Genomic DNA, 23,973 nt, shown 5'->3' with positions numbered 1-23,973 from the left:
TTGACTTGTGCTATGCATAGACAGAGAAGGGGTCGGCAAAGCTGTTGAAATTAGGAATCAGTTACCCCAGGCAATTTTTATGGTCATTACCAAGGGGGCATTGCTCACATAATAATAATGCAGAGAAGCCTAAAGACACCCCCAGAGAAGTATTCGAGCTACGCCTCCTTGTAAAAGACCATCAAAATTAACACTAAATTTAAAGGCCCAGATCTCTAGCACCGTATGGTGGACGTAACCCCCCCCCAGAAAATCAAATACTCTAGTAAGAAGCTGGAATAAAAAAAAAAGCAAAAACGGTCTCTTTGAAGGCTCTGTTGCTAATACATTGATGACAGATACCAAAGAGCACCTTCAACTTGACAGATCAAAGCTAACTTGGCGGCATCAGGGGGACCTTCACTATACTAGGTCAGGTTGGTGGTTTTAATGTTATAGCTGATTAGCATACATTTTTGATTGTTGAATGACAGTGATATATTTCCGTAAAGTGTTGATTTTTGCATTTGTTCCAAATTCCACTGTTTTGTTAGCAGCATAATAAAGCTCCAGTCTGTCCTATCAATGCTAGAAGTAACCTTGTTACAGTGACAGATTGCAGCGTTGTAGCTGCAGCTGCTGTTTATGTGGCTTGTGAATGTTTAATAACAATATAAAAGTAAAATACAATGGTTTACATGGTGTAAGTAATGGAATCCTGGAAGAAAACAAATGCATTACGAAAATTAGAAAGTTACAGGCACAAAGTAATTTCAGTCACGTGCAAAAAAATTACAGTTCATCCTGGGAAGAGGAGAACAATGAACCTACTGCTCTTCTATAACTACTGATAACTCTATTGCCACCTTTTACTGGATAGGGAAAAAGTCTCCTATAAGAATCTATTCACATGCAGCGATCGTGCTTTGAGCCACAGCGACCCTTTGCCACTGCAGCTTTTCACTGTTTCTCTGCATCATCACTTAATCTTGCAAGGAGATAGCTATTTCAACTGCACAACCATGTGGCTGATCACAATGGACCTGTGGTTTTGCAGGTGAAACAGCTAATCATTGCAATATTAAGTTAAAGACCTTGTAAAAATCCCAGAGCTTCCCTGATTCTGCTGCTGCTTTCCCTTTTGCACTGTGTCACTCCATTGCAGAGGTATTAACAGATCTTGCTTTTGGAGGGCACTATGTGAAATCTTTGTTTGTTGTCCAACTGGGTGATTCTTCTGAGTTCTCTCTGGGCGTGTATGCAACCCTCTCTCCCAGTTGATTTAACATTTTATCAGTCTGACTCTCAGACATTGCTGAGCTGTGATTGGCAGCTTCTGGAAGGGAAGAGTGAAAGGACACGCCACAGAAGACTCTGAAGAAATGCCCAGTTGGACTGCAAAGCAGAGATTTCACATACTGCACTGAAGAAGAAACAAATGTGAATATCTCTGCAATGGAGTGACGTAGCGCAAAACGCAAAAGAGCGTCAGAATCAGGGGACCTTAAGGATTTGTACAAAGTTTTTAACTACTTTTTTTGGTGCAAGTGACGGGTCCTTTTAACTGATTGCTCAGGGAATTCATGGAAACATCACAGCAGCATAGGGTCGCAGCCTAATTGTATGAAAAGTGGTCTTCAACATATGATTGGAATGAAAATTAGCTGATATAACCTGAATCAAACAAGTACCTGATTTTCCAGGAATGCTCCTGCAGAGGGAACAGAACATTCCAGGGCAACCATTGACATCAAGGAGTTTCCTTTCATATTTGTAACAATGCTGAGGGTCCTCCAAAGCAGCGAGCAGCACTCGATGTGTCTTATGACTCAGTCTTTTACAGAGGGCTTTGGAGCTGAAGGATGCCTTCTTTTATGCTCTGCATGCACGTTGAGATAGCTAAGGCCCCTTTCACATTATCAACAGATCTGCTCTCCCATATCTTGGACGGTGGTCCGATGTTCCCTATAGACTTCTTTTATGACTTGCTTTTGGTGGCATTTTTTCTGCCTTGTAAAAATGTCATGATTTTATCAAAGGTTTTATTGTTGTCATTTTCTTTTATACACAGACATTTTTTTCTGCATTTTTTTCCTTTAGAGAGTCCTGTATGCTTGAAAAAATGGTATACTTGGAGAATACTAAGTATGAAAAAACAAACAAAAAAAGATAGTGTCTGAAAAATGAGAAAGTGTTAAAAAACGCCATAAAAAAGGCACTGGCGGACATGGATATCATATCTTCCTATTGATTGACCACCAGTACTTGACCACAGTGTTTTTTGTACTGTGTGAAACCATCCTTACAGGGGTTCCCTGGGAATGGAAAAAAGTAAAGCGTGAAAGGAAATGTAATTATAAATACATTCCTAAATACCTTTAATTAGCAAATCATACTCATTTTGTCTAGGGATGTAATCACTATAGTACATTAAAATGTCTGCCATCTTGTTACACTCATGTCATTTTGTCCTACGATGTTAATAGTACAGGTGCTTGTGAGCATGTGCAGTAAGAAGCCCTGCCCCCCCTTCATGTGTAGAAAGATATATTTCCATTGGTATTTTAATCTAATGCTAGAGATATTAGGGGTGCTGAGGTAAGAGGAGGCTGCAAACACTGTTGTCCATCCTGCCTATCTGATCTAAAACTTGTGATAACAAGCGATTCTAAGGTGAAAAGAAGCTGCTCACACTGCTGTCCACCCTGTCTATCTGATCTACTACTGAATAGATCAGGGACACTGCTGCTTACCCTTTCAATCTGATCTAATTCTGGTGATACCAGAGGTCCTGAGGTAAGAAGACACTGCTCACACTGCTGTCCACCCTGTATCTGTTCTAATACTAGAGATATCACATGTGCTGAGGTAAGAAGAGGCTGCTCACACTGCCATCCCCCCTGTATCTGATCTAATACTGGAGATATCACAGGTGCTGAGGTAAGAAGAGGCTGCTCACACTGCTGTCCATCTTGTATCTGTTCTAATACCAGAGATATCACATATGCTGAGGTAAGAAGAGGCTGCTCACACTGCTGTCCACCCTGTATCTGTTCTAATACTAGAGATATCACATGTGCTGAGGTAAGAAGAGGCTGCTCACACTGCTGCCCACCCTGTATCTGTTCTAATACTAGAGATATCACATGTGCTGAAGTAAGAAGAGGCTACTCACACTGCTGTCCACCATGTATCTGATCTAATACTGGAGATATCACAGGTGCTGAGGTAAGAAGAGGCTGCTCACACTGCTGTCCACCCTGTATCTGTTCTAATACTAGAGATATCACAGGTGCTGAGGTAAGAAGAGGCTGCCCACACTGCTGTCCACCCAGTATCTGATCTAATACTGGAGATATCACAGGTGCTGAGGTAAGAAGAGGCTGCTCACACTGCTGTCCAACCTTTATCTGTTCTAATACTGGAGATATCACAGGTGCTGAGGTAAGAAGAGGCTGTTCACACTGCTGTCCACCCTGTATCTGTTCTAATACTGGAGATATCACATGTGCTGAGATAAGAAGAGGCTGCTCACACTGCTGCCCACCCTGTATCTGTTCTAATACTAGAGATATCACATGTGCTGAAGTAAGAAGAGGCTACTCACACTGCTGTCCACCATGTATCTGATCTAATACTGGAGATATCACAGGTGCTGAGGTAAGAAGAGGCTGCTCACACTGCTGTCCACCCTGTATCTGTTCTAATACTAGAGATATCACATGTGCTGAGGTAAGAAGAGGCTGCCCACACTGCTGTCCACCCAGTATCTGATCTAATACTGGAGATATCACAGGTGCTGAGGTAAGAAGAGGCTGCTCACACTGCTGTCCAACCTTTATCTGTTCTAATACTGGAGATATCACAGGTGCTGAGGTAAGAAGAGGCTGTTCACACTGCTGTCCACCCTGTATCTGTTCTAATACTGGAGATATCACATGTGCTGAGATAAGAAGAGGCTGCTCACACTGCTGTCCACTCTGCATCTGATCTAATACTGGAGATATCACATGTGCTGAGGTAAGAAGAGGCAGTTCACACTGCTGTCCGCCTAGCATTCTGGTTTAAGTCACGGCGACGGCACTGGTTCAGTTACCGCTCTGTTTATAGGGAGAGGTGGCTGTATCTGCACAGTCGGCACTTACTGACAGGCAGCCTTAATATTTGCGCAAAAATTTCTGATGTATATTAAATCACTCGAGGAGGATACTGGAGTAAAACTACGCAAAAAAAAGGCACAGTTAATGACTTGGTTACAAACATCTGGACAAAAAAAAAACACGCCCCCGTACTGGCAAACATAAAAAAGTGAACACATACAAAATAAACTTCAAAAAATGCATCAATTAAAAACAAGCTAAAAACACAAAAACAATACAAAAAAAAAATGCAATAATGAATCAGGCCCTTAGTGTGCACTGTAGACCAAATTTAAAGGGATTGTTACTTCTGCATCAGGAGGAGGTTAGCAGCTCCCACATACCCAACAGGACGTGTGCACATTCGTCAGGTATCATGTATGTGTCATATTCTAATGAATGTTATGTGGGGATGCAACACTATGTACACTGCTTACTTCCCAATGTATGACAGCAGCAGAACAACCCCTTGAATTGTGCAAAAATAGCACATATGTATACCGCAAACCTATGTCTGTTCAGAGCAGGCATCGAAACGTTATTTGCCTGAGATATCAAATATGCAGGAAATTTGTTAAGATGCAGTAGAAAGAATTTTCAGGCCTCATGTGCACAGCGTTGGGGCCGTTTTGCGGATATAAGACCTGGTTCACATATGCCAGATGTTTTCGGCCAGTTAGTTTCCACTTGAGCTGGACAACTGATAAGATTTGTGCAGTCACCCAGCATCTAAACTTTGGTTATGTTCACACAGAGATTTTTACATGGATTTTTCTGGCTGAAAAATCCACATAAAAACCCTAAACTGAGAATCTTTTAAGAATGACGCTTTGTTCGCCAGTCTGGATCCAGATTTTGCTGAAGTAAGATGCAAAAAATTCATTGAGAGGCTAGCTCCTAATGAATTGGATACATTTTTCTCTGCCCGTGTGTCTGCATACTTACAGTAGTACATTTCTGCTGTAATCTGCGCCATCTTTGTGGTGTAAATTACAGTGGATCTGTCAGGTTACGTTGCCTCCTTCCGCAAAGCTCTGTGTCATTTTCAAAACGTTGGTGCAGCTTAACATAAAAACGCAAAAAGACGTAAGCCACGATTCATCAAAGCTCCTACACCGGAAAACTGTTGTTAAAAGCTTTGAAAAGTTGCAAGATTTTTGTGCAAATCTGATTTTCGCAATAATTTAGTGACTTCTGGCTTTTTCACTCAAGTTTCACTCAAGTTTCGCCCAGTTCTGCCAAAAAAGGCAAAGCTGGGGCAAGACGCCACAGCGAGTCTAATTCATGACATGCTGTGGCATTCCTTATGCCACAAATCTTATGCCAGTCCCTGACGAGGGTAAGATCTGTGGTGAGGTGCATGGCGGTGCACCCCACCTGTCAGACACTCCTGATTCATTAAGAGGCATGTGTCTCATAATCAATAGGGAGCGTCTGACCCCATCACCCCTCCTCATTAAGACAAGCATGAAAATCGAATGTCTTGAAGAGTAGGGGCTCTATTTAGGCAGCTGTGTTTTGGTGCGTTTATATTCTGTTTTTTATATATATCCAGAGTTCTTTCTGTTCCAATTCATTCAGGAGTCAAATTTGGAGAGTTTTTTTTAAAGCAGATATCCCTCAGATATCCCAAGAGCACTATGAGCGTGTTCTCCTATGGAAATGAATACGGAGCTCACTCAGAGAGGATTTGAAGCTGTTTTTCATATGGATTTTGGAGCAGAATACGCTGTAAAATCCACGTCAAAATCCTCTGTTAACATATCCTTAGGAATGAAGATGTGGAGAACTTGTGGATTCTTTCCGCGCTGCCGATTATTGAAGATGTCAGTTACCAAGAATTATTATTACACATGCGGTTTTTAGTCAACGCATTTCGAAGTGACGCACACTTCGGCCTCAGGAAACAACCTCGTGTTTCAACTTCGAAATGCGCTGAATAAAATCCGCGTGATTAATAATAATTCTTGGTAACTGACGTCTTCAATATTCGGCAGCGCGGAAAGAATCCACAAATTCTCCACATCTTCATTTCATGGGTTGACAACCCGTGGATCCGCAGCAGCTGGACAACGATTCAAAACGCATAAATCTATGGATCAGGTTAGCATAATCTGATAATTATTGTAATTGTTTGTCGGATAAGACCCTGTTTGCGCTACTTTCTGCTCAGTTTTTTTTTTATCATATCCTTAGGATGTGTTCACACTGACGAGTCTTTTTGCCCAGTTGTTACCAGAAACTCCTCAATGAAAACGCATGGCGGCTGATTTAATAAAATTGGCATTGTGCACTCCAGTCTTAATGAAGGGCTCGTTGCAGTACGATGTGCTAAACTCATGAGGAGACGCACGCCACTTAGTGAATTTGTTGCAATTTCTCGGTGGCGTGTGCCTCGTCAGAAATGTTACTCCAGTAACGGACTAGAATAGTGCCGGCACTTTAGCTCAATATCATGGCCGGGCACAGCCACACTCCATCCCGGCTCTCCCCAATTTTAGTGGCTGATCAGTGGCCCCATAGCTCTGTGTAGGAGGCTGCCCAGGGCTTATACACGCTGTACTACCACCCTGTGTGGAGAGTGCGGTGCCCGCAGCTGCCAGGAGCCGTGGGTGTGCCGCCCTCCTCCCCGGCTATGAGCTGCTCCTCCCCGGGCACTGAGGAGGAGGAGGAAGGCGGAGACGGCTGCTTCCATGCTGCAGAGCGGGCGGTGTGATGACACCGGGCACTGCCGGGCAGGACACATGTGCCCCGGGCTGCTCTAGTGCATCTCTCCGGGGGCTGCGGAGGCGGCAGCGGCGTGTGCAGGAGCAGGATCCCCCCACAGAGAGCGGCCGCTGCCAGTGCTCGGTGCCCGCTGACCAGGCGGCTGAGCACCCGGAGACACTGGTAAGATCTGCTGTATGTGCCCCATAGGGGAGCTCCGGGCACTGCGGGGAGGGGGCACCGTGCCTTCTGTGGGGCATGTATCCGTGTATGGTGGAGCCAGGGGTATCATGATCTACCCCCCTCGGTGTCACAGGCTACTGTGTATGGTGACCCCCTCCGGGTCACGGGCTCCTGTGTATGTTATTGCCCCCTCACCCCCTCGGTGTCATGGGCTCCTGTGTATATTATTGCCCCCTCACCCCCTCGGTGTCATGGGCTCCTGTGTATATTATTGCCCCCTCACCCCCTCGGTGTCATGGGCTCCTGTGTATATTATTGCCCCCTCGGTGTCACGGGCTCCTGTGTATATTATTGCCCCCTCACCCCCTCGGTGTCATGGGCTCCTGTGTATATTATTGCCCCCTCACCCCCTCGGTGTCATGGGCTCCTGTGTATGTTATTGCCCCCTCACTCCCTCGGTGTCATGGGCTCCTGTGTATGTTATTGCCCCCTCACTCCCTCGGTGTCATGGGCTCCTGTGTATATTATTGCCCCCTCACCCCCTCGGTGTCATGGGCTCCTGTGTATATTATTGCCCCCTCACCCCCCCCGGTGTCACGGGCTCCTGTGTATGTTATTGCCCCCTCACCCCCTCGGTGTCATGGGCTCCTGTGTATATTATTGCCCCCTCACCCCCTCGGTGTCACGGGCTCCTGTGTATATTATTGCCCCCTCACCCCCTCGGTGTCATGGGCTCCTGTGTATATTATTGCCCCCTCACCCCCTCGGTGTCACGGGCTCCTGTGTATATTATTGCCCCCTCGGTGTCACGGGCTCCTGTGTTTGGTGACCGACCCCTCCCCTCCTGGTCACGGGCTCCTGTGTGTATGGTGAACCCTCAGTGTCTGTGACCTGCAAATACTGTCACGTTGGCGCTTATTCACACATCAATATTTGATCAGTGTCTCATCAGTATTTATATTCCAAAACCAGGAGTGGAACTTAAAGGAAAAGTATAATTGCGGTCTGCCTCCTGCTCTGTGTGTCGGACTCTCCTGGCTTTGACGACACTGATGTGTGAATACAGGCTAATAAGTACACCCCACTCCCCATCACTTTTTTATCCCTCATCATTTACACTGAGAACACATAGAGCATTTCATTAAAATCTGGGGCCCAATATGAGGTGTAGGGTGGCCCTAGGGGAGCTGACGGCCCCTGACCTGATGTGGTCAGTGGTGGTACAGTGTACGGCTGGGCATCTCACCCCGTATACCAGGTGTAGGCTCTATATACTGCCTGCAGCAGTGTGGGGCTCTCGGGTAACGGATATACAAGGCCGTGGATGTGGATAGACGGGGGATAGACTTTCCATGCTTAGCTCTTACCCACACTTTGCACCAGAGCTATTGTATGAATCCATCAGCCATCAAGGTCGTCCACGCTGTGTCCGCTGACCTCAGTGTGCGCCCGGTGCTGCACAGAGACGGTTCTGCCGGTGTCAGCGGAGTATGTTGTACTGAGTGGGAAAATGTATTCTGGCTGCTGGAAATCAGTATTGTTATCAGCTGCGTGTACGGCGGAGGTCCGCAGCCCGAACCTGTGTGCGGTTCTGGGAGACCCAAGTTGTAAGGACAACCCTCCTTCTGTAATGGAAACTACCAGGTGTATACAGAAGATTTCAGGGGGGCGGCTTGTGATCCCTGCAGGGAGTGGGGGGGGGCGGCTGTGTGATCCCTGCAGGCGCGCAGAAAGCTGGAATTTGGCGAGTTGTTTGTAGAAAAGATTATTTAAAAGAACAAATAAATATAGTAAATGGATTGTGCTTAAATTAGACGAGATAAGAGCAGGAAAAGTTAAAATATTACAGCAATCATCCCCTGCTGCACTGCTGCTCGGCTTCTTCATCCCGGTCCTGCACGGATTAAAGGGAATCTGTCACCAGGTTTTTGCCATGTAATCTGAGAGCAGCATAATGTAGGGATAGAGAACCTGATTCCAGCTATGAGTCACTTATTGGGATGCTTGTTGTCATTTTTTTTTTTCAGTTATATCAGCTGGAGATTATCACTGGAGGACTAGTAAACCTGCTGCTATGTAGTCCTCCATATTCAAGAGCTCTGTGTAACCCCGCACCATCACTGATTGGCAGCTTTCTGTGTACACTGTGCATAGGCAGAAAGCTGCCAATCAGTGGTGTAGGCGGGGTTATACAGATCTCAGCATTCAGAGCACTGCTTTATCTGCCGCAGATCTAACAGTGATTATATCAAAACTGCAGCGAGCAGCTTCGGAAGTTATCCGTCGCTGGAATCAGGGTCTCTGTCTCCACATCATGCTTCTCTCAGATTACATAGCAAAAACCTTGTGCCAGATTTACTTATATTCACATTAATACAGTGATCTCTGCTGAGTCCTATATCGAGGTTTCTGACAACATCCATGAAATACTGTATTCGATGGGAACCCGACAGAGCCCTGATGGAGCTATTCACTTTAATGAAGCCAAGAAAGTCACTGTACACTGTCTGGCCTCTGTCGTGGCACGATTCGTGGCAAACCACGAATACAATCAGCACGGAGGGCAGACAGTGTCCATAGTGACTGCGTCACCTTCATTCAAGTGAATGGTTGAATCATCATTTTTTGTGGATTCCGACATAAACCCCAAAGTGAGTGCTTAGCGGAGAGCAGTGTATGTGTGTGAACATGGTCTGACTTTTTTTATGGGCCGTATCATCATGACAAGTGGAAACAGGTGAAATGTAAAGCTTTGTACAAACCTCTATCTGAATGTATCCAACTCTCTTATGCCTGATGTATCGCTTTGTCTTCTTTTTGATATGTTTGGTTTTCTGTGTTGGATCATGTACTTTTTCACTGTATTTAACAGTTTAGATTGTGCTTTTTATCACAAGATCCCACAAAATCGTATATATGTGCATAGCGGTGGAGTCAGTGGACAACATACGCAGCTTTATTCTCCCGAAGGTGCACCGTGACCGTAATATACAAGGGTGTGTACAAATTTACTAGGACGTGTTTTAGGTTCGGGGAGGCACTGCAGTCAGTCTGTGCTTGCCACATATTATGGTGGACCGTCTCTAAGAGGAACAAGTCTCTTAATGAATTTGGGGCATCTTTCAGCTGCCGGACGCCTCCAGAAATGTGTATTTCCATTGAGGACTGGAGTACATTTCTGTTGTAATTTATGCCATAAATAAGAATTTTAGCAGTTACATTCTGCCATGCCCCTTTCCCGAGAAGCTCCAATTTCCAAAAAGTTGTCTGAGCTGCTGGGAGTTGTGAAGAATAAACATTTTTTTTTACAAAGTTTCACACGGGTTTATGCCAGACTAATGACAGCGCCCAAAGGTTTGATAGATGCCGTTATCGGCTCCTGCGTCCTAAAGGGACAATTTACTTTCAATATATAGGTTTAAAGGGAACCTGTCATGTGACAAAATGCTATTAACCTGCAGATATAGGGTTGATCTGCAGGTTAATAGCGTTCTGACACTGAGAGCCCCGCTGCCTGGAGGAAATTACATTTATTCCTTCCGGCAGGCTCGCTCTATCAGTCATAAAGATGGCTCTGGCACAGCTTCAGTCACCTCTATGACTGAAAGAGCAAGGCTGCCGGGAGGAATAAAGTTAATTTCCTCGTGGCAGCGGGGCTCTCAGTGTGGGCACCGCACAGTGTCAGAACACTATTAACCTGCAGATTGACCCTATATCCCTTTAAAGTGAGCCTGACAGCGGACACATGCCGCCCATTTCATAGGCACTGGCTGTATGCACTCATTGATTGTTTTTATTCAGGTTCTTTGTTTTTTTTTTCCTCTAGATCTGCGACAATCTGCAAGTGGGTTTTGTTGCAGATTTTAATTCCTCCTTTGTATCACAGCTGATTGTTCACATCTCTTCCGCTTAGGTGATACTAAAGGCTGCAAATTTATGTTCACAAATATAGACGTAAAATCCACAGAATGTCCACTACGTGTGAACGAGCCCTTACGATTTATACACTGATGATTCCGTGAAGAAGCAGCTCATACAGAGACGTTGTACATATGTTCCTTACTATTACATTATAGCGGTGTTTTGCTCTTTACTCTTAGGACATAGTTTCTTAGCTGTCGCTCCAGTGGTTATTTTGTGACACAGATTTTTCCAGGCCAATAAGCTTGTCAGCCATATGTTATGTGAACGCTCCGGGAAAAACTGATACACAATGTTCTATCTCGCGCACGGCATGAGGGGCGATGCCTGACAGAAGCAATCCCTCTTTGGGGTCTTTGAGTCCCGGTGCCCTCAGGCTGGAATAGGTCCTGCAACAAGCATATCAGTTTTGCTTGAAGTATTTTTTTAATGACCTCTCGCTACATAGATCTCATATGTCAGGTGATCAACCTTCTAGTGAGGGCCATATTTGCTACACACTTTAAGGCCTAGTACAGACCAGTTTTTATTAGTATATGCTCAGTATCCAGAAAAAAAATTGCAATGCCTCCTCTACCCGTTACAAAGGATCTGTAGTAGGAAGAAGTGGTCAACTGTGTCGATGGCTGAGGACAGGTCTAGGAGAAGGAGAACAGAGTATTGTCTCTTAGGTTTGGCAGTAAGTCGTTAGTAATTTTGGTCAGGGCAGTTTCAGTGGAGAGGTTGGGACGGAAAAATGATTGTAGGTTGTTGAAGAGGAGTTGGTTGAGAGGTGGGAGGAAAGTTCAGTGTGGACATTGTGTTCAAGAGTCTGGAGGCAATAGGGAGTAGTGATATGGGGTGATAGTTGGACGTAGAGGTTGGGTCAAGTATAGGTGTGATTGTCCCGTGTTTGAAAGCAGAAGGGAAGACCCCAGAGATTAATGATAAATTAAAAAGAAGAGTAAGGCTGCGTGCCCACTATGCGTTTTTCAAGCGTTTTTTGCCGCGGAATTTCCGCAGCGAAAACGCTTAAAAAAATCTTGGTAATACGTGCCCCATGGTCCCCAATGATAATCCGCATGTGCTGTGCACATGCTGCGGAAATTTCCGCTACGGATTATCATTGCGGAACAATATGCGGCATGTCCATTAATTTTGCGGACACACAGCGTAATCGCCGCCATTGACTTGCATTGGACCGCTTGACATCCGCATGACTACATCTGTACATGCGGATATCACACGGTTCAATGTGCGGATGGTACCCAGGTCTGGAGGAGAGGAGACTCTTGTCCAGACCTGGGTACCATAGTACCTGTTTAAAAAAAATATTTAAAATAAAAAATAAAGATTATACTTACCTTCTGATGTCCTCCCGGTGTTTTCTCCCCTCCGTCTGGTCTGCTGTATGGGTCGCGGTGTTGTGAAGGACCTGCCATGACGTCATTGAGTCATGTGACCTGTCACATGACTCAATGACGTCACCGCAGGTCCTTCACACCACCGCGAGCCGCCCAAGACACCGGACGCAGCAGAGAAAACACTGCGAGGACATCGGAAGGTGAGTATAATCTTTATTTTTTACCATTCTTATTCTATTTTTTTTTTAACTAACTTGGTCACACTACTATAAATACATGCCGGTTGCATGGATTTATATAGTGTGACCAAGTTGTCAAGCACTTTTCCAAGTCATGTTAAAATCGCTTGGAAAAGAGCTTGATAACCTGCATGCGGAAGTGCATGCAAAAGCGCCTGCCAAACGCTTCTACCTGGCGGGAAAAACGCATTTTAAAACCGCATGCGTTTTTCCTGCCAGGGAGAAGCGGAAAAAATATGCAGCATTTCTGCATCGTGGGCACATAGCCTTAGAGCTGGGATTAGCAGGTTGGGTAATGGATAGGGTTAAGAGAACTAGTGGTGAGGTGTGATTTGGAGAGAAGATGCCTGAGCTTTTCTTCAGTAATGGTGGGAATGAAGGCTAAGGAGGAAGGGCATTGTAGGGGCTGTGGTGGTTGAGCATTTAAAGGTTTCTCCGATGTTGTCTGTCATTTTTTTTTCAATATGTGAGGCAAAGCCCCTGATTCATAAAAGCTTTTACACCAGAGTTTTTGGTAATAAAAACTTTGAAAACTTACAAAATTTTGATGCAACGTGAAGCTGATCTAAATTTTGTTACTTTTGCCTTTTCATCCAGCTTTGACAATGGACAGACCTGCGGCGAAATAGGCATGACAAATTCAGGACAAGCAGTGGTGAAGTGGTGTTGCTTATCCATAAATCTTACTTAAGTCCCTGATTGGAACAGGATTTGTGGTGAAGCACAGAGACACAGGCAACTTTTTTTCGAACGGATCAGATATGAAAATAGGCAGGTGAATCTTAATGAATCTGGAGCGTGTGACTCCAGCATGCCTCCAGGTCAAGAGCGGCGTGAAAAAATTTGGTCTTGATGAATTGGTGCCAAAGTCTTCTGCTGATATGAGGGAGAGGTCAGTGTGAGCAATGACTGAGGGAACTGAAAGTGTTGAATGACTATTTGGGGTTGTGGGATAGAGAATATACAGTGCTGCTCACCATTATTGACACCCCTTCATTTTTTTCATAGACTGTACAATAGCTTCAGAAATAAATGGAAATGTACCAAAGTTATATCCTCAGGATTTTTAAATTAGTGGTCGAAAGTAATACAACAATAAAACATTGTTTTTCAACTTCCATGCTGCAATTTCAAAGAAGAAACAGAATAAACAGCATGTGCATCTATAAAGGCACCTCTAATTAATACTTGGTTGCACACCCTTTGGCATTGATGACTGCCTCCAAACGTTTCTTGTAGCCATCTATAAGCTTCTTGCACTTCTCAGCTGGAATTTTCTCCCACTCGTCCTTTGCTGTTTGTTCAAGCTCTTGAATATTTTCAGGGTTATTTTTCCCAATGGCAGATTTCGGCTCATCCCAAAGATTTTCAATGGGATTGAGGTCAGGACTCATTGTTGGCCATTTTAAAACAGTCCATTATTTATTTTTTAACCATTCCTGTGTACATTTTGATGTGTGCTTTGGATCATTGTATTCCTAGATGACCCATGATCTTCAACTCAAACCAAATTTTCTTACACTGGGTTGGACATTTTGCTCTAAAATCTCTAGTTCTCAGATTTGATTATTCCTGTGATATGGTGAAGACCTCCGGTACCAGCCGCAGCAAAGCAACCCCACAGCATTATGGTTCCTCCACCATGCTTAACTGTTGGTAAGGTGTTCTTTTCCTTATAAGCTTCATTGCGCCGTATGTAAACAAACTGTTGCTTTGCATTGCCAAAAAGCTTTATTTTTCTTTCATCTGTCCACAGAACATTTTCCCAGAAGGGTTGTTGTTTGTCAAGGTACTCTTTGGCAAAGATCAGTCTTTCCTTTTTATGTCTTTTCTTCAGCAATTGTTTCTTCCTTGGCCTTTGCCCATAAAGCTCTGCTTGGTTTAGTGTGCGGCATATGGTACTTGTTGAAGTCATGACCCCAGACTGTTCCAGGTTGGCCTTCATGTCTTTGGATGTTTGATGTGGTGTTTTTTTACACCATTCTCACCAACCTTCGAAGACATCCCTTGTCAATTTTCCTCTTTCCCCCACTTCCAGGGAGGTTCTTGACGGTTCCATGCTTGGCAAACTTCTTAATAACATTGTGCACTGTTGAAACTGGATACCAAGGTCTTTGGAGATGGCCTTATACCCTTTGGGAATCTTGTGTTTGCTAATACCAGTTCTAATGTCCTCAGACAGCACCTTTGTCTTCACCATTATGACAAAGGAACAGGGCCTACCATGTGGCTTTTTAAAACACTGAAGTCATCATTCATTGGCTAATTCATGTCACGTGGGCACAGACACGTAATCACAGGAGAATCTCTTTTGTGATTTGCCACAGGAGAGCCAAAATGTGTTTCCATACTAAATGTAAAGCGTACCAATACCAGTGACACAGCATGCTTTAGGTTTTTCTATTTTTCCCTCCCATTGGTTTTTGTTTTAAATTATTGTTTATCATTTGCTCTTTAACACAAATGCTCTATATAAAAAAAACTGTGTCACTTGATTCATTTTTTTCAGGAGATCTTCCACATTATGTACTTAAACTTCATGGGTGCCAATAACTATGAGCAGGACTGTATGAAGGTTGTGATGTAGTCCTAATTAGTTGTGATCTAGTCCTATTTCACAGAGGTGAGAGCCAATTTGAGTGTGAAAACGGCTTGTTTGAATGCAGTAGTCTTCCTGTAAGTGCGTTTTCTTCAGACGCCGCTCTGCAACTCAAGACTCTTGCAGCAGCTTTTTGTGAGGTCGGTTTGTCAGGGTTGTCTATTGATTCGTAGCTTTCTTCTACACATAGTGATGGCTCATTTTAGTAGCTGAGCCATCCCCTTCTTTGTGCACCAAATGCTATCTTACAATTATTTAATGGGAACTGTCACATGGATGATGCGCAGCCCCACTGAAAACTGATATCTCCTCCAGTAGCAGCCAGATATAAGATGTACAGGGTGGAAAGCTGCATCTTCTGCATTGTATTAAATGACTGACAAATACAGCGGAGTACTCGGCCACTAAGCCACATAGAGGCTGCTGTGTTCTGCCCCGTACACCAAGTATCAATGGCTCTGGCAAACCGGGCACATCCTTGTACTGCATGGGGCAAATGTAGAGTCGGTCACCACTTCAGAAGTCACATAACAATGTATCCCGTGTGACTGGTTTGCAGTCTGTCTGTCTAAAACTGGTTTCTGTCCATCATATGGTCCTTGAATAGTAATATTAGGAAGTTACGGTATATATTTGTTTTATTCTCTTTTAAAACGCCATTAATTTCCAGACCACATTACAGACATTATCATCTCTGTCCCCATTGGGGCTCACAGTCTACTTTTCCTATCAGAATGTATTTAGAGTGTGGGAGGAACCTGGAGGAAACCCACACAAACACGGGGAGAACATACAACCTCCTTTCAGATGCTGTCCTTGGTGGAATTTGATCCCAGAACCCAAGTATGGCAGTAAAGTAATTATTATTCTGTCACTGGCTTATAGTATTAAAGAGTTTATCCAAAACTATTTTTCTTAATACACAAATGGGCCTAAAAACTAATTGGCAGGTAGTTGCTAACTAATCAAAGAAGGAAATTGGAATGCTGACTCCATAAAATAAATACAATATTTTATTGATCATAAACATACATATATAAATACAAAATACATATAGTACAGGTAGATAAAGAGAAAACAAGGTCACCAAGGAAACCAAAGAAGATTGGTTAAAGTGCTTATGCAAAAATTATAATAATAATCCTATTATAATAGGGCTAACTATCAAAGTAAAATCATGCCCATATAATGCCTATAAAGTGCAGAGTGGTCACTTTCTCATAAGGACATAGACGCAAGTGCGATGTTCCCAGGGGACAACCCCGACGCATGTTTCGCGTTCGCTTCTTCACAATGGGGGTATGCGGTTGTGACGCCTCTACTCGAAAAGCCCTTTTCTTTACCCTGGGAGATGGGGGACTCGGAGTCGGGTCCTATGATGGAGAGATGGGGTGCAGCCATGGCCCAGACCCGACCCGTGCTCAGGGCCGTCGCATTAAAAAGGATGGTGTGGGCTTATCCGGGTTGAGTGGCTGATTTACGACTACGCCACCGCTGCAGTCATCTGAGGCATGGTGGTATGGCGGCCAACGTTGTTACTACTCCCCACTGGTGGAGCAAAGCCTCAGGGCAGGATGGAGGGGGTAGTAGTAGAGGAGAACGGATGCCGCGTCGCGCGATGTGGCGCAGAATAAACAGTCCGGAGGCCATAAGGGTGAACTTCCAAGGCTTTACTCATTTTAGAGTTGGCAGAAGGAAGGCGACTCCCTGCTTCCCGCGGAGTCCTGCGGTCACCAGGGACAGGGGTCCGACAACCTCCGAGTAAGTCCAGCATTCAATCGGGACCCTACACCAGAGTGTTCCTGAACTACAGACCGAATCCTTTCCTGTCCGTGTGTGTGCGAATAGGCCGGGTCTCCCTCTGAGAACAAGGGTACGGGTGGCAACTCCGCTCCTTCCGATACCCGGTGGGATCCTCAGGGCCTACCGGGCTTTCCCGACCAGGACATGGAGTAGCAAGGTCGGGTGTCGGGGGCCGGTACCCCTCTTGCAGCCGGACTCCCTCTGAATATATCAGGTAGTGAGGACAGGTGGCGTACACCGCTCCGTCTGCATCCTCCCCGGGATCCATTTGCTGTGGAGCTACACTCCTGAGCTCCGGGCCTTCTTGGTCATGGTCCTTGACCGGGCTGAGACATTCATTATCTGCAGCCTGCCCCTCGACCCAAGGCTAAGGTACGAGGGCCTTGTCTCCGTCCTCTGCAGGCCCACACAGGATCCACGCTCAGGGAGGGAGATCACAATACAAAGACCAAGAACCAAAATGGCTTTATTATTAAATATGAAATTTACAGTGTCACTAAATTGTGAGTCCTCCACCCTCACCCACTAACTGGTTCCCCTCACTCTTGGTTCCCCAGTCTCCCTGTAACCAGGAAGGCAGCACCTAGTGCATTTTAGCCCCCTCTGCTGGAGAAGTGTGGTGTTGGGTCCCGACCACCACACTGTTCTTACCTCAGAGGAGGAATACTACACTTCATTAGAGAAGTGCAGCATCCCTGTGGCGGTCGAACCCTCAGGGGCGCCACACCATAAATAGGAAGCTATATATTATTGGGGGTGTGCAGCATGATCACAATATCTCATACTTACCTTTTGGTTCCCTTGGTGACCTTGTTTTCTCTTTATCTACCTGTACTATATGTATTATATATGTGTCTGTATGATCAATAAAATATTGTGTTTATTTTATGCAGTCAGCACTCCAATTTCCTTTTTTGATTACTATGCTATAGGAGTTTCTTCAGCAAATTTATCAATGATGACAATATATGGTTGAAATGATGATTTTGCTTAAATGCTATTTAGCCATCAGTGTTCCTGTGAACCTTCTAATATAGGTAGTTGCTAACTGCCTGTTTTGCCCTGCACCAGCAAGAAGCGGTAACTGAGCAGCTCTTCCACTCTGCTCTGTCGGCGGGGCGTGACTGTAGACGTCATGCTGATTGACAGATGGCTCCCCGCAGTTAGGCAGCAGGGAGCCAGCTATCAGACCGCATGACCTCAGCAGTCACGCCCCACTGACAGAGCAGAGCGGAAGAGAAGCAGCTGCTCTGAAGATATGACATCAGCGGAAGCCATGGGCGGATTATAATGAGGGCAATCCGGGCGACCGCCCGGGGCCCCGAGCCTCCAGAGGGCTCGCTGCTCTGGGCGGGGTGTCTAATGCCCGATTGCCCTCATTATATGTGCGGGCCGCCGCGGCACATACCGGTAGCAGTGGCGGGAGGGGGGGCTCCGTACCGCTCCCCCAGCAGCGGCCGCCGCTACTTCTTCATCGGCCGGGCCAGCACTGCAGCAGTTATCCTCCCTGTGCTGGCCCGGCCGCGTCACTGCTAGGAGACACGGCCCTGTGCGCGGCCGTGTCTCCTAGCTGTGACGTCACGCAGTGCGCACCCGGCCTGCACTGCTGCACCGAAGAGCCTGAGGACTGGAGCCGAGCCCGGGGATGGTGAGGGTGAGTGTGTGTCTGTGTGTGTGTGTGTGTGTGTGTGTGTAGGCAGATGTATGTGTGTGTATGTGGGCAGATGTCATTGTGTGATGTCTGTGTGTGTGTGGGCAGATGTCATTGTGTGATGTGTGCGTGTGTGATGTATGTATATGTGTGTGTATGTATATGTGTATGTGTGTGTGTCTGTGTGTGTGTGTGTGTATGTATGTGTGTGTGTGTGTGTGTAGGCAGATGTGTGTGTGTGTGTGTGTATGTGGGCAGATGTCATTGTGTGATGTCTGTGTGTGTGTATGTATATGTGTGTGTGTGTGTGTGTGTGTGTGTAGGCAGATGTATGTGTGTGTATGTGGTCAGATGTCATTGTGTGATGTCTGTGTGTGTGTGGGCAGATGTCATTGTGTGATGTGTGCGTGTGTGATGTATGTATATGTGTGTGTGTGTATGTATGTGTGTGTGTCTGTGTGTGTGTGTAGGCAGATGTGTGTGTGTATGTGGGCAGATGTCATTGTGTATGTGTGTGTATGTGTATGTGTGTGTGTGTGTATGTGTGTGTGTGTAGGCAGATGTGTATGTGTAGGCAGATGTGTCTGTTTGTGTGGTGTGTGTGTGTGTGTGTGTGGGCAGATGTCATTGTGTGATGTCTGTGTGTGTGTGGGCAGATGTCATTGTGTGATGTCTGTTTGTGTGTGTGTGTGTGGGCAGATGTCATTGTGTGATGTGTGTATGTGTGTGTGTGTGTGGGCAGATGTCATTGTGTGATGTCTGTTTGTATGTGTGTGTGTGTGGGCAGATGTTATTGTGTGATGTGTGTGTGTGTGTGGGGGCAGATGTCATTGTGTGATGTCTGTTTGTGTGTGTGTGGGCAGATGTCATTGTGTGATGTCTGTTTGTGTGTGTGGGCAGAGGTCATTGTGTGATGTCTGTTTGTATGTGTGTGTGTGGGCAGATGTCATTGTGTGATGTCTGTTTGTGTGTGTGTATGTGTGTGTGTGTGGGCAGATGTCATTGTGTGATGTCTGTTTGTATGTGTGTGTGTGTGTGTGGGCAGATGTCATTGTGTGATGTCTGTTTGTGTGTGTGTGGGGGGGGCAGATGTCATTGTGTGATGTCTGTTTGTATGTGTGTGTGTGGGCAGATATGATTGTGTGATGTGTTTATATGTATTTTTGTGTTTCAAATGTGTTTATGCGTGTATGTATATGTCTGTATATGTTTGTGTGTGTGCGTGACTGCGTGCGGCCACCTGCTGAGTATAGTTGGCGCCGTGCGGCTCCCCGCTGTGTATAGATGGCTACGTGCGGACCCCGCTGTGTATAGATGGCTACGTGCGGCCCCCCTCTGTGTATAGATGGCGCCGTGCGGCCCCCCACCGTGTATTGATGGCGCCGTGCGGCCCCCTGCTGTGTAGAGATGGTGCCGTGCGGCTCCCCGCTGTGTATAGATGGCTACGTGCGGCCTCCCGCTGAGTATAGATGGCGCTGTGCGGCCTCCTGCTGTCTCTGGGGGGGCGCCATGCGGCCTCCCGCTGTGTATAGATGGCTACGTGCGGCCTCCCGCTTAGTATAGATGGCGCTGTGCGGCCTCCTGCTGTCTCTGGGGGGGGCGCCATGCGGCCTCCCGCTGTGTATAGATGGCTACGTGCGGCCTCCCGCTGAGTATAGATGGCGCTGTGCTGCCTCCTGCTGTCTCTGGGGGGGGGCACTGTGCGGCATCTATACTCAGCAGAAGGCCGCACGTAGCCATCTATACACGTATACTCAGCAGGAGGCCGCACGTAGCCATCTATACGGTGCCATCTATACACAGTGGGAGGCTGCACGTAGCCATCTATACACAGCGGGAGGCCGCACGGCGCCATCTATACACAGCGGGAGGCCGCACGGCGCCATCTATACACAGCGGGAGGCCGCACGGCGCCATCTATACACAGCGGGAGGCCGCACGGCGCCATCTATACACAGCGGGAGGCCGCACGGCGCCATCTATACACAGCGGGAGGCCGCACGGCGCCATCTATACACAGCGGGAGGCCGCACGGCGCCATCTATACACAGCGGGAGGCCGCACGGCGCCATCTATACACAGCGGGAGGCCGCACGGCGCCATCTATACACAGCGGGAGGCCGCACGGCGCCATCTATACACAGCGGGAGTCCACACGGCGCCATCTATACACAGCGGGAGGCCGCACGGCGCCATCTATACACAGCGGGAGTCCACACGGCGCCATCTATACACAGCAGGAGGCCGCACGGCGCCATCTATACACAGCGGGAGTCTCAGTGCTTTGCAAGAGCAGTCAATAAATTCTGCTTGACTAATTCTGAGCACCATAAAGTCTGGTTCGCTTCTAACCTGCTGTCTTCATTTTCAGCTTGCTGAATTCTAACTCATTTACTGTCATTCGAGACGATGCCTTTGCTGGTCTCTTTCACCTTGAATACCTGTAAGTGCTCCACTTAATGTCATATTTTTTATTCTGTTCTTCTTCATCTTTTGGCATGTGCAATTGTATGAGCAAGTATTCATATGAATTTATGACCTACTTAAACCTTCGAGGACATTAAATTTTATTCAATCAAATTTTTTTCCAGTTTAAAACTATGGGACATATATGTGCCTTGGTACTCAAAGGGTTTTTAAAGGGGCATTTTTTTTTATATACCTTGAAATTAAGCCCTACCCCATGGAATGAAGCCCTACCTACATGACATCTGAGAGCTACATGGATCCCGCTTGTGAGGTGCCTGTGCGTCACTACTATTCAGTTTTAGGGTCCACTCACTAAGCCATATATTCTCTCATGCAAGAGAATAGGGCCAATTATGCTAATGACACTCGGCTCAAACTCTGTCAGAGCTTCAACTGAGTGTGATCCGATTCTCTTGCAGCACAGATATGGAGAAGATGGAGAACTTACTTTCTCCATCTTCTCCATAGTCTCTGTGAGTGTTCATCGGACTGCACTTGGATGACATCCGAGTGCAGTCCAATGTTTTACGTGCACCCATAGACTTGTATGGGTGCACATGGTCCGAATATCGAATGAGATTATTTTCTCATGCCGATAATCGCAAATCTGCACTGTCCCATAGTATAATATAGGGCCGAGTCCTATCCGATAAAACATCACATAGCATTCGGCCGTGTTATACGACAGTGTGAGCGAGCCCTTAGAGTCAAGGAATATTTACATGCAGATGATGATATTACTCTCCCAGTGTATATTTTTTTAGGCGAGTTCATAGTCAATGCTTTGCCTTTTTGACATGTGATCAACTAAAGAACAAGAAAGATTTAGGACCTCCCCTATAGAGAAACGGAAAATAGTTTGGAGGACTTGCATGTCCTTTTTTATTTATTATGAGAAAATCATAAAAGATCCCGTTTTTTAACCATGCTGTGACTTTCTTCTGAGGGAGAGGGAGAGAGCTGCCCTATTCAGAGTCTGTAATAAGACCTGCTGACAAAAGGGTTGAAGATACAGTCTAATGTGAATTAACAATGAAAAAAAGTTAATTTCACAAATGGCTTGTATTTTTTTTAATACAAACCTTTTTGTGTTTACAGCTCCTTTAAAGGGAATCTGTCATCAGGTTTTTGCCACCTAATCTGAGAGCAGCATAATGTAGGGTTAGAGGCACTGATTCCAGTAATGTGTCACTTACTGGGCTGCTTAGTGTTGTTTTGATAAAATCATTGATTTGTCAGAAGGTAATTATCACTAGATGACTAGTAAGTTCTGTAGGACCCCACCCCCATCACTGATCAGTAGATTTCTGTGTACACTGAGCATGGGAAGAAAGCTGCCAATCAGTGGTGTGGGTGGGGCTATACAGAGCGCAGCATTCAGAGAGCTGCTAGATCTGCAGCAGATAAAAGGGGTGATTTTCTCAAAATGACAACAAGCAGCTGAAAAAGTGACACATCGCTGGAATCAGGGTATCTGCCCCTATATTGTGCTGCTCTCAGATGGGGCAGCACAATTAATATTGTGCCAAATTAATTTCCTGTGAACTATCACATGATCTATCACAGGGGATCATGTGACATGTCACGTGATAAATCAGGTGTGGGGGGGGCCGCGCCTTCTAAACTGCCCGGGGCCCTTGCTACTTTTAATCCACCCCTGGCGGAAGCCGCTGAATCGCTGGCGGCAGCGGTCTGTGACTGCTCTGTGCCAGCAGAGATTGGTGCCGGGCACAACAGGTAGGTAGGTAGTGTTTACCTGGCTGCTAGTTTTATGCCCATAGTAGTAAAAAAAAAAGCTTTTTTGAGATGTTGTTTTATTAATGAATGGATCTATAAGGTGTAGCCTGTACGTATTGGAGCATTGCTTCTACAATCGTATTCTATTCTCATGTTGTATATTAAAGCAAAAGAAATATTCAGGTGACGGCATTACTTATGGCTGTCTGTGGTGCTCGCACATATACAGGGCAGCCGGCAGTTTTATCATTTATCTGCCATGTACTCCTGTGATAAAGGAGAGCCGCACCATTCCCACATCTGTATCAGTTACCGGCTTCTACACCGCGACTTGCTAAATTGTGAGCTGCTCCCCGGGTGTTGATGAGGCCGCACAATAGGAGTCATCATTTGCTGATCTTTTCTGCTGCACCAAATTTACCTTGGCTGCAACAGTATCCGAATCGTACTTACTGGATTTAGGGGTGAAATTGAAAGTGACCAAAATATGTACTTGTGGTGTGGTCTTCAGCCTCTAGCGAGGTCCGAGAGCAGCGATGTTATCCCCCAGTGTAGTTGGTGGAGGAGGTGCTGAATTTTATTGGGGTGCAGAAATTTGCACCCCCGTCTTGACCCTTTCTCTTGGAGGGATGCAGTGAATTCCTGCTCCGCGGTCGGAGAGCTAGAGAAGTAAAGCTGCCTGGTGCTGCTCTGATACCCCAGTTGGTGCCACTGGTTTCTAGCAGAGCCCAGCAGCAAAAATAGTTATATCTATTTTATATAGATTTATATAACTTCACCCCGGGATTATTCTGTTGCTGGTACAATACTCTGCAATACTTTAGTATTGCAGAGCATTGTCATTTCATTGCTCCACTAGGAGTGCAAGGATGACAGACGCAAGTCTTCACTGATCCCCAGCTGCCATGACGGCCCAAAGGCACTCCATGTTGGGGGCCAATGGGATGACCGAGGAGGCGTTCCCTGAGTCTCAGGAGTCACGGTGGGTGTTGGCTGTGTCACCCTCCACAGATGCTGGCTGGTGACACAGCCAGCACCCACTGTGAATCCTGAGATCGCTCCATACGTCCTTAACCTCTATATGACTAACCCCGCAGGAGGAGTTGGCATTATAAAAAATTGGGTCCCTCATGCACCTTGTCCGGCACAGTGCTGTCGCTTTGGTCATAAACTGAACACCGCCAATCTAATTAACTAAGGCTTG

At 46.0% G+C, this 23,973-nt stretch overlaps 2 protein-coding genes across 5 annotated transcripts in view; both read left to right on the top strand.

Moving 5' to 3' along the window:
- Positions 1–23,973, top strand: part of LOC141265862 (uncharacterized) — a 1,005,842-nt gene that overhangs the window by 396,097 nt on the left and 585,772 nt on the right. The window lies entirely within an intron of this gene.
- Positions 6,753–23,973, top strand: part of PAG1 (phosphoprotein membrane anchor with glycosphingolipid microdomains 1) — a 203,434-nt gene continuing 186,213 nt past the window's right edge. For all 4 annotated transcript variants that reach the window (XM_073679492.1, XM_073679496.1, XM_073679490.1 and 1 more), the window contains exon 1: positions 6,753–7,007. The gene's annotated coding sequence lies outside the window, so the exon portion shown is untranslated. The remainder of the gene's footprint in view (positions 7,008–23,973) is intronic.

This window comes from Phyllobates terribilis, unplaced genomic scaffold (assembly GCF_046119375.1).
Source record: "Phyllobates terribilis strain yellow unplaced genomic scaffold, ASM4611937v1 Scaffold_4__5_contigs__length_816908805, whole genome shotgun sequence".
NCBI lineage: Eukaryota > Metazoa > Chordata > Amphibia > Anura > Dendrobatidae > Phyllobates > Phyllobates terribilis.
The sequence above is the reverse complement of the archived record's forward strand: the minus strand, read 5'-3'. Positions and strand labels throughout refer to the sequence as shown.